Below are 10107 nucleotides of genomic sequence, written 5' to 3'. Positions count from 1 at the left end.
GCTTCCGGGTGGGTAGATTCCTAATGTTACCCTCCCTGTAGAGCTCTATTTATGTTCGCAGACAAGATGGCGGCATCTTCCCCAGTAGGGCGGAGGCCATCCGGCATCAGCAAGCCATGGCGGCCCCAGAACGAAGGCCAGTTATCAATAAAGCTAAAGCCTTACTGTCTACAAAACTGCGCCAGCCACCTATTTAACAGTGTCAGCCTGCTAAACGCCTCATCAGTACCCCGGGAGGCGAGAGGACCAGAGACTATTAATCGATGCCGACACATCTTTCTGGCAAGGTCACAAGTCCTCTCTATGTCCATTTTTGTGACCCCTGAGTGCTTCATCCTGATATCATTGGTGCCAACGTGAATAACTATGTGACTATATCTCATGTCATGTTCCTTTGTCTGTCTTCCCTTCTGCAGTGTCAGCACCCTGAGATGAGATGCAATGTTGGGAGCTCTGGCCCCAGGAATACATTTAACGTCAGCCGGCGTCTGTAACCTGACATTGCGGGTGATAGAATCCCCTATCATTAAAGTCCGGTGTTTTGGCCTGGAGACAGGAGTGGAAGTCACTTGTGGGCTCAGAGCATTCGCATCAGACAAATCCAAGGGGGAGAACCGATTCACAGTTCGCACTGGCGAGTGTGATCGGGGTGCCACAACCGGGCACCAAGCCCTACGGGGCTTCCTCCGCCTAGCCACAGTCCGAAATCCGTCCTCCACAGCCGGCGTTTCTAAGCTGATGCTAATGGGCTCGCTAGCCGGCCCAACACTAACCTCATCTGGAGTGCCCGTAACATCTAACTCCACTGATCTAAGAAGCCGCTCTAACTTACGGACACGGCTCTTTAAGAGAGCCACCCTATCTTCCAACATCACGCAGGATTTACGGAGGATGTAAAGTAAAATTAGGAGTGTACCTTGTGCACTAAGAAATTCAAGAATGTAGCCAAGCAAACACGAGCTAACCAATAATGGATAAGCTAACCACTCCTAAGGCTCACACAGCCGCAAATAAATTAATTAAAATTCACAGCAGTTCGACTGAAAAACGAACAGAAGTATTAAACGGGTAAAAAAGAAACAGCTATAAAAAGTAAAGACGGGGGAGGGGAGGGGTCGACCTAGCTAGCGAAAGCTAGATGGCCATTCCAGAACATTGTACTTGTTCCTCTGCATAAATGCCTTAGTAGATTTTGAGCAGTGTTAAGGGTCGTTGTCTTGTTGAAAGATCCAGCCCCGGCGCAACTTCAACTTTGTCAGTGATTCTTGAACATTGTTCTCAAGAATCTGTTGATATTGACTGGAATCCATGTGATCCTCAACTTTAACAATATTCCCAGTACCAGCACTGGCCACACAGCCACACAGCATGATGGAACCACCTCCCAATTTTACTGTAGGTAGCAAGTGTTTTTCTTGGAATGCTGTGTTCTTTTTCAGCCTAATACATGTCAACCTATATGGATTGTCCATAAATTCTATGGATTTTTCCGAGTTTCAGAGTCATACGGACGTACAAATAAAGTCTTATGGATATTCAGGGTTTGGTCTGCAGCAGGTCTGTAATCAACCGTTTCTGCAGCGCGACTCCACTTTGAAGCGTGAGCCATTGAAGCAATGCTTCGATCCACTAGTTCAGTGGTTCTTTGATTAGCTGCTCTTCAGAAGCGGTAAGTCCGCTTTTAACCCCTCTCAAAGCCATTAAAATACTGTGAGTCACTTTTGTGTGGATTAAAGTCACTAACTGGGACGACTGTCTTATTGCAGTCAAGAAACAAGAATCGTCCTGTGTTTCGTTGGCACAGCTCCAAACGCTGCGCGGCTCTCTGCCAAGACAGAGTTAGATCGGAATTAATAACTTCAAAATGAATCGCCGCTTTAAATAAAATGAAACCTCTTACAAATGTATTACAGACAAAAAACTACAATCCACTAAAACGTTTTTTTTCTCCCAAAATGAGACGTGCTGTATTCTTTATAAATTACATCCTGACGTGCAGCACAGCTGTATGGAAAGACATTTATGCCAATAATGTCTGAAAGGAAATGCTTTTAACAATAACTACAGATTTTGTTTATTACTATTTATGTCCAGAGATCAAGGATCCACCATGTAGAGTTTATTATGTCCAAAGTTTAAGGATCCAGTGACCAATTTCATATTTATTTACTTTAAGACTCAATAAAATGTTGTTCAATTTCAATTCAATTTCAATTTAATCGGCTTATAAAGTGCCAAATCACAACAAAATCCATCTCAAGGTGCCTCACATAGAACAGTTCAACATAAAAAAATTAAATAAATGAAAATAAAAAAAAATTCAAATACATAATTAAAAGTAGAAGTAAAATAATAAAACAGATAAAAAATAAAAACTATTCATAAGAAACAGAATAAAAATAGGCTTCAAGTCTTGACTTAAAAATGTCCCCGGACTCCGACTGTCTCACAGTTGCAGGAAGACCGTTCCACAGAGCGGGTGCATGATAAGAAAAAGCTCTTTGACCCGCTGACATAGAAAACCTGTAAAGCCTACTTTTAGTGCACAAAAAAATTCACAAGAGGTATCGATAAGGAATCAGATCAATAAGCGGAATCGATAATGGTATAGATATGAATAAAATCTTATTGATACCCCTCCCTAATAAACACAGGGGCGAGGTCGAGGATCATCGACATGTCAGTCTGCAATATCGGCACTGCCAAGGCTATGTTCGATACACTTGATGAAGTTCTGAGGTATGTTTTATTTTGTATATCATATTCGATTTATTTTTCATTTTAATGTATTTCCACTAGTGACACACAGTTCTTGTTTCTGTAAAAAAAAAAATTAAACTAACTAACTAAATTTGACACATTCAGTTCGATAAAATTCAGCTTGATGCATGAATACTAGATCTCTATTGTTTGAAATTCAACTGTGGAGGAAGTACTAATGATCCTGACTTTAATGTCATTGTGGCAACTCATAATATGTGGACAAAAACCCAGTTATGTGATACCGCTATGTGGTTGTGTGTACTGTAATAAAACTCATTTTGGTGCTATTTGGATTTTATAAAGATTTTGTGTTGATTTTATGGATTTTCTCACTTGGTTATAAGGTAGACCCTCAAAGGGGATGACATGTATGTCAGCCATGCATACAGCCTCTTGTTATGTCCAAATAACTCAATTTTAGTTTCATCAGTCCACGGCACCTTATTCCAAAATGAAGCTGGCTTGTCCAAATGTGCTTTAGCATACCTCAAGCGACTCTGTTTGTGGCGTGTATGCAGAAAAGGCTTCCTCTGCATTACAGCATCATACAGCATCTCTTTGTGCAAAGTGCGCTGTATAGTTGAATGATGCACAGAGACACTTGTCTAATTAGTGAGCATCCATACTCTAATCTAGGACACCAGAGTCTGAATCCCCTTAAGAGCACCCAAAACCGAATTGTGATGACAGCCACAAACACACAACCATCCATGCACAGAGACCCAGATCACAGCTAAATAACCAATCACTACTGTGGGTGGTGTGTTGGGCCAAGACAAAAGTACAGAACCCTACCATATGACGTGAACCATTCCGGCACATCAGAGCCACACGCCGACTGCACGCAATGACGGAATGGGCTCAGGATGCAGGGCTGCAGGAGAAACTAGGAGAAAAAGAGCAGCGGAAGGGCACAGGGGCCAGGAAGGGCAGCCACCAGAGCCACCGGGGCAGCACGACAAACTACCAGGGAAACGGCCCGGCGGCGCCAGAATGCACCCCACACACTGCCCCCCCCACACACACACAGAGGCACAGGAAGCAACCTCACACCCAAGGGAGGCACACAGGGCGCTGGCATGGGCCCACCAAAAGGGGGGCCCCGGAACCACACCACCCGGACCACAGCCCCCAAAGGGAGGAGCAGGCGGTTGTAGGTCTTTGGAGCAGGTCTGTGGGTTGACTGTGACTGTTCTCACCATCCTTCGCTTCAGCTTATCTGAGATTTTTCTTGGCCTGCCACTTTGGGCCTTAACTAGTACTGTGCCTGCGGTCTTCCATTTCCTCACTATGTTCCTCACAGTGGAAACTGACAGCTGAAATCTCTGACATAGCATTTTGTATCCTTCCCCTAAACCATGATGTTAAACAATCTTTGTTTTCAGGTCATTTGAGAGCTGTTTAGAGGCTCCCATGTTGCCACTCATTAGAAGAGATACAAAGAGGAGAAACATTTGTAAATGGCCACCTTAAATACCCTCTCTCATGATTGGACTCACCTGTGTAAGGAGGTTAAGGGTCAGTGAGCTTACCATACCAATTTTGTGTTCCAATAATTAGTGCTAAATGTATTCAAATTAATCAATCAATCAATCAATCAATTTTTTTATATAGCGCCAAATCACAACAAACAGTTGCCCCAAGGCAAGGCATACAATAATTATGTAAAACCCCAACGGTCAAAACGACCCCCTGTGAGCAAGCACTTGGCTACAGTGGGAAGGAAAAACTCCCTTTTAACAGGAAGAAACCTCCAGCAGAACCTGGCTCAGGGAGGGGCAGTCTTCTGCTGGGACTGGTTGGGGCTGAGGGAGAGAACCAGGAAAAAGACATGCTGTGGAGGGGAGCAGAGATCGATCACTAATGATTAAATGCAGAGTGGTGCATACAGAGCAAAAAGAGAAAGAAACAGTGCATCATGGGAACCCCCCAGCAGTCTACGTCTATAGCAGCATAACTAAGGGATGGTTCAGGGTCACCTGATCCAGCCCTAACTATAAGCTTTAGCAAAAAGGAAAGTTTTAAGCCTAATCTTAAAAGTAGAGAGGGTGTCTGTCTCCCTGATCTGAATTGGGAGCTGGTTCCACAGGAGAGGAGCCTGAAAGCTGAAGGCTCTGCCTCCCATTCTACTCTTACAAACCCTAGGAACTACAAGTAAGCCTGCAGTCTGAGAGCGAAGCGCTCTATTGGGGTGATATGGTACTACGAGGTCCCTAAGATAAGATGGGACCTGATTATTCAAAACCTTATAAGTAAGAAGAAGAATTTTAAATTCTATTCTAGAATTAACAGGAAGCCAATGAAGAGAGGCCAATATGGGTGAGATATGCTCTCTCCTTCTAGTCCCCGTCAGTACTCTAGCTGCAGCATTTTGAATTAACTGAAGGCTTTTTAGGGAACTTTTAGGACAACCTGATAATAATGAATTACAATAGTCCAGCCTAGAGGAAATAAATGCATGAATTAGTTTTTCAGCATCACTCTGAGACAAGACCTTTCTGATTTTAAAGATATTGCGTAAATGCAAAAAAGCAGTCCTACATATTTGTTTAATATGCGCTTTGAATGACATATCCTGATCAAAAATGACTCCAAGATTTCTCACAGTATTACTAGAGGTCAGGGTAATGCCATCCAGAGTAAGGATCTGGTTAGACACCATGTTTCTAAGATTTGTGGGGCCAAGTACAATAACTTCAGTTTTATCTGAGTTTAAAAGCAGGAAATTAGAGGTCATCCATGTCTTTATGTCTGTAAGACAATCCTGCAGTTTAGCTAATTGGTGTGTGTCCTCTGGCTTCATGGATAGATAAAGCTGGGTATCATCTGCGTAACAATGAAAATTTAAGCAATACCGTCTAATAATACTGCCTAAGGGAAGCATGTATAAAGTGAATAAAATTGGTCCTAGCACAAATTAATAAAATGACAAGGGTACCCAAATTTATGCACCTGCCCAATTTTGTTTAAATAATTATTGCACACTTTCTGTAAATACTAGAAACTTCATTTCACTTCTTAAATATCAGTGATTTCATCTGCTATATTGTTTATTTAAATTAACTGAAATTTCTGATCCAGACAACCAATGATTTATAGGAAAATCATGAAAATCATGAAAATTATCAGGGGTGCCCAAACTTTTGCATACAACTGTATACATTCAGGTCTTTTTCAACCACAATAATCTTATACAAAATGTTTGTATAAGATTATTTTTTGATGTGCCTTAAAAGAGCACTGTAGAGCATTTCTAAGCTCATCGATAAAGAAACAAATATTAATCGTTTTCTTTGAGAAATACATTTGTGCTTCCCATGTTTTAGTGGAAGAATTTGATTCATAATAAATATCTGTGGCTAGAAACATGGATGCGTGGCATCTGTTTTTTATATTTCATAAGAAATTATGTTTAATGCATCTGTCCCTCTTCAATAAAAGAAAGAAGACGAATATACTTGTGCAATATAATTTTATTATAGGGTTAACCTTTAATGAGGCGAAATTCATGATAATTTTTAATTTCCTTGTTTCACAGCTGTGATTGCTGTTTTCTCCCTTCCTCTGCTGTACAAAAAACAACAGGTGAGAATGTAAAAACTGAAGAATAAACCAGTTTTGGTTTAGTGCTTTAGTGGGCTGCATTGTTGCCTCACAGCAGGTCCCGGGTTCAAATCCAACCTAGTTCTTTCTATGTGGAGTTTATGTGTTCTCCCCGTCTTTGTGTGGGGGCCCTCTGGCTTCCTCCCCCTTCCAAAGACATGAAGGTTAGGTGAACTGGACTCTCTAAATTGATGGTGTGCAATTGAGTTTGTCTTTGTGTCTCAGCTCTGTGATAGACTTGGTGTAGGTAGATTTAGGTTGTACCTTGCCTCTTGAACCCAATGACCGCTGCCTGAGATATGCTCTGGCTCCCCATGAACATTAACTGGAATAAGTGGATTCAGAATTTTTTTTAAAGCAGATTATTTGATAAAATCTTGGTGAGAGGATGCCTGAGGATCGTAGAAGAGTACTGATATCAAATAAACAAAGGTGAAGTGCAGAGCTGTAGAAACTTTAGTTCAGTTTCGCACACGTGCGGTGGACCTACAGTAAAAATGACAGCTGGCTTCAAGGTGGAGTTGGGATTACATAAAGGATCAGCTCTAAGCCCTTTCTTGTTTTCAGTGGTGATGGACATGTTGACGGACAAGATCAGAGAACAGTCTCCATAGATTATGATGTTTGCAGATGACACTGTGATCTGTAGTGAGAGTACAGAGAAGGATGACACAAGCCTGGAGACATGTAGGTATGCACTGGAGAGAAGGGGAATGAAAGCCGGTCATACATATGCATAAATTAGAGAGATCACAGTGGACTTGTGAGGTCACGAGGAGTAGCACGTGGACAGGATTAGGAATGAGCACAAAATGAAACAGGTGAGACTGAGATGGTGTGAGCATGTGCAGAGGAGGGATGTGGGTTATATCAGAAGAAAGATGCTGAGGATGGCAGCAGCAGACATGAGGTGAAGACAGAGGCCAAAGAGGAGTCTTATGGATGTAAGGAGGGAGGACATGCAGGTGGTTGTGTCAAAAAAGAAGGTGCAGAGGACAGGGTAAGATGGAGATTGAAGATCTGCTCTTGTCAACCTATATGGAAGCAGTTGAAAAAAGACGATTCAAAATTTGGTTATTGAATGTTTTGACGAGGTCACAAAAACTATGAAGAAAATATGATCGTGAAAACAGTTATCAAATCTGTACTGTAAATAGTACATAAATCATACAGTATATAAACAAGATTTTTTTTAGTAGACTTTCTCCTGTTTAGTGGTAAGACAAACAATACATAGAACTGAAAACAGTGATAGCAGTTAAAGGGAAGGTTTTAGATGCCGAGATGTTTTGAATGTACAGCATACAGAGGACTAATTCATCTGTCATTTTTGGTGACAGGTGCGGATACGGAGGGTGATTAGAGCGGCAAAAGCTTTCGTAAAGAGAATCCAAAATACGTAAGTGCTGCATATACGAGGTCTGTGAGAAAACTATCAGACCTTTTTACTTTTTTCAAAAACTATATGGATTTGAATCATGTGCGCTTGCATCAGACAAGCTTGAACATTCGTGCGCATGCGTGAGTTTTTTCACGCCTGTCGGTTGCGTCATTTGCCTGTGGGCAGGCTTTGAGTGAGCACTGGTCCACCCCCTTCGTCGGATTTTTATTGTCAGTGAAATGGCAGAGCGACTGCCGCTTTGCTCCATGAATTTTTTTTCAGAAAATGTTAGAGACAGCCAGTTGAAAACCATTCGAAAGATTCAGATGGATTTCGGTGAAGATTCTGTCGGCATCACACAGATTAAGGAGTGTTAAAACCTTTTTAAAGACAGCCCACAGCGGCGGAGGGCGCGTGGCGCACCGAGCGGCCATCGACAGGCTGGAACGAGCAGATCATTTCTGAACTGAACACTGTGATGTTCCGGGACATCGTGTGACTACCACAGAAATGGCAAGAGAGCTGGACATAGCACTTTTGCGGCACATTCCACTGTTACAGGAGATTTTGTAATGAAAGACATGCGGAGGATTTCGCGCGTCTATGCTCAACAAAAAACACGTCCGTGTTGGAAACCATTCGTAAGATTCAGGCGGCTTTCGGTGGCTTTTCAGTCGAGTGAGTATCCGAGAAATTGTTTAACCGCTGGGCATGTTCCAACTTGTCCTGTGAGACTTCCAACACAGAGGTGTTGTTTGTCCAGCGGCTGTGAGCGGCTGTGTCCCGACGCACGAATCCGTCCGCACTTCTTTCATTACAAAATCTCCTTTAACAGTGGAATGTGCTGATAAAGTGCTGATCCCAACCTCTTTTGAAACTTCTCTGCTAGTCACACGATATCCTGCATCAACAGAGCCTTAAATTTGGAAGTGATCTGCTCGTTCCAGCCTGTTGATGGCCGCTCAGGGCGCGGTGTGCCCTCCGCCGCTGTGGGCCGTTTTTAATCCAGTTTTAATGGTCCTTAATCCGTGTGATACCGACAGAATCTTCACCGAAATCCATCTGAATCTTTCGAATGGTTTCCAACTGGCTGTCTCTAACAGTTTCTGAAAAAAAAAAATCATGGAGCAAAGCGGCAGTCGCTCTGCCATTTCACTGACAATAAAAATCCGACGAGGGGGGTGGACCAGTGCGCACTCAAAGCCTGCCCACAGGCGATTGACGCAACCAACAGGCATGAAAAAACTCACGCATGCGCACGAAGGTTCAAGCTTGTCTGATGCAAGCGCACATGATTCAAATCCATATAGGTTTTGAAAAAAAATAAAAAGGCTGGATACTTTTCTAACAGACCTCGTATATGAAAATCATCTTGTGTGCATTTTATTTATTTATTTATTTATTTGGTCACATCATGTCATTTTCTCTCTTTACGCTTTTTAGATGCGACAGTCTGTGTAATATGGTGAGACCCTCTCAGGGTGCTGCAGTCGCACCAAAACCTGCACCGGTGTCCGCCGTCAAACAGAAAGTGAAGTCAAAGTAACATGCTGGACTGTTGGGAAAGTACACAATTTTTTTGGGGGGGGGGGGGGGGGGGGGACTGGGAAAATGCTGGAACGTTGGGGCTGCTGGAGGGGCATCTCATTTCTGTTTATCCACCGTGATATTTGTTTATGGGTGCATGATTTAATCTATGCTGACAGGTGATACAAAGCTGCCATTCACGGGAGGAGGGGGTGGGAACAGGATGGAGAGAGGAATTTTTGCTTTTCGGGGTTTATAACTGGTTCACACAGACATCCAATCAGAGCAGGGACAGCACACAACTTACACGCCACTGTGCTGTTGTTGTTTTATATCAAGGCCTGTTTTTACATAACCAGTCTGCTGCAGAATTGTTCATAATGAACCATTAATCACTAGTTGCCTGAATTATTTTGCACTTTCTAATACCAACTTCATGGACTAAAACAATGTGCATCACTCACTGTGAGCCGACATGAGTTTTGTTATTTGTTTTTCATTTGTGATGTTTGTTTAATCAAACAATGTCTGAATAAGATCCTTAGAACTTCTGAAATAATGTGACCTCTTAATTACTTTACTACAGCTGCAGTGATTAATTGTTAATCAGTTACTAAATGAATCACAAACTATTTTGATATTTGGGAAACACTAATTGACATTTTTCACCATTTTCTGACATTTTATGCACTCACAGCAAGAAGGTCATGGGTTCAATTCCCGCCTGTGGCCTTTCTGTGTGGAGTTTGCATGTTCTTCCCATGTTTGAGTGGGTTTCCTCCGGGTGCTCCGGTTTCCTCCCACATCCAAAGACATGCGGGTTAGGTGGATTG

At 42.4% G+C, this 10107-nt stretch overlaps 1 long non-coding RNA gene across 1 annotated transcript; it reads left to right on the top strand.

Annotated features, from left to right (window-relative positions):
- Window positions 1–6297: 6297 nt before the first annotated feature.
- On the top strand, window positions 6298–9309 carry LOC117516599. The gene is made up of 3 exons (XR_004562479.1): window positions 6298–6348; window positions 7707–7765; window positions 9191–9309. It is a non-coding gene; the product is annotated as an uncharacterized LOC117516599 (long non-coding RNA).
- The last annotated feature ends 798 nt before the right edge of the window (window positions 9310–10107 follow it).

The sequence above is a fragment of the Thalassophryne amazonica genome, chromosome 9, assembly GCF_902500255.1.
Source record: "Thalassophryne amazonica chromosome 9, fThaAma1.1, whole genome shotgun sequence".
Taxonomy (NCBI): Eukaryota; Metazoa; Chordata; class Actinopteri; order Batrachoidiformes; family Batrachoididae; genus Thalassophryne; species Thalassophryne amazonica.
Note: the sequence above shows the minus strand (reverse complement) of the source record. Positions and strands in the feature narration are given on the sequence as shown.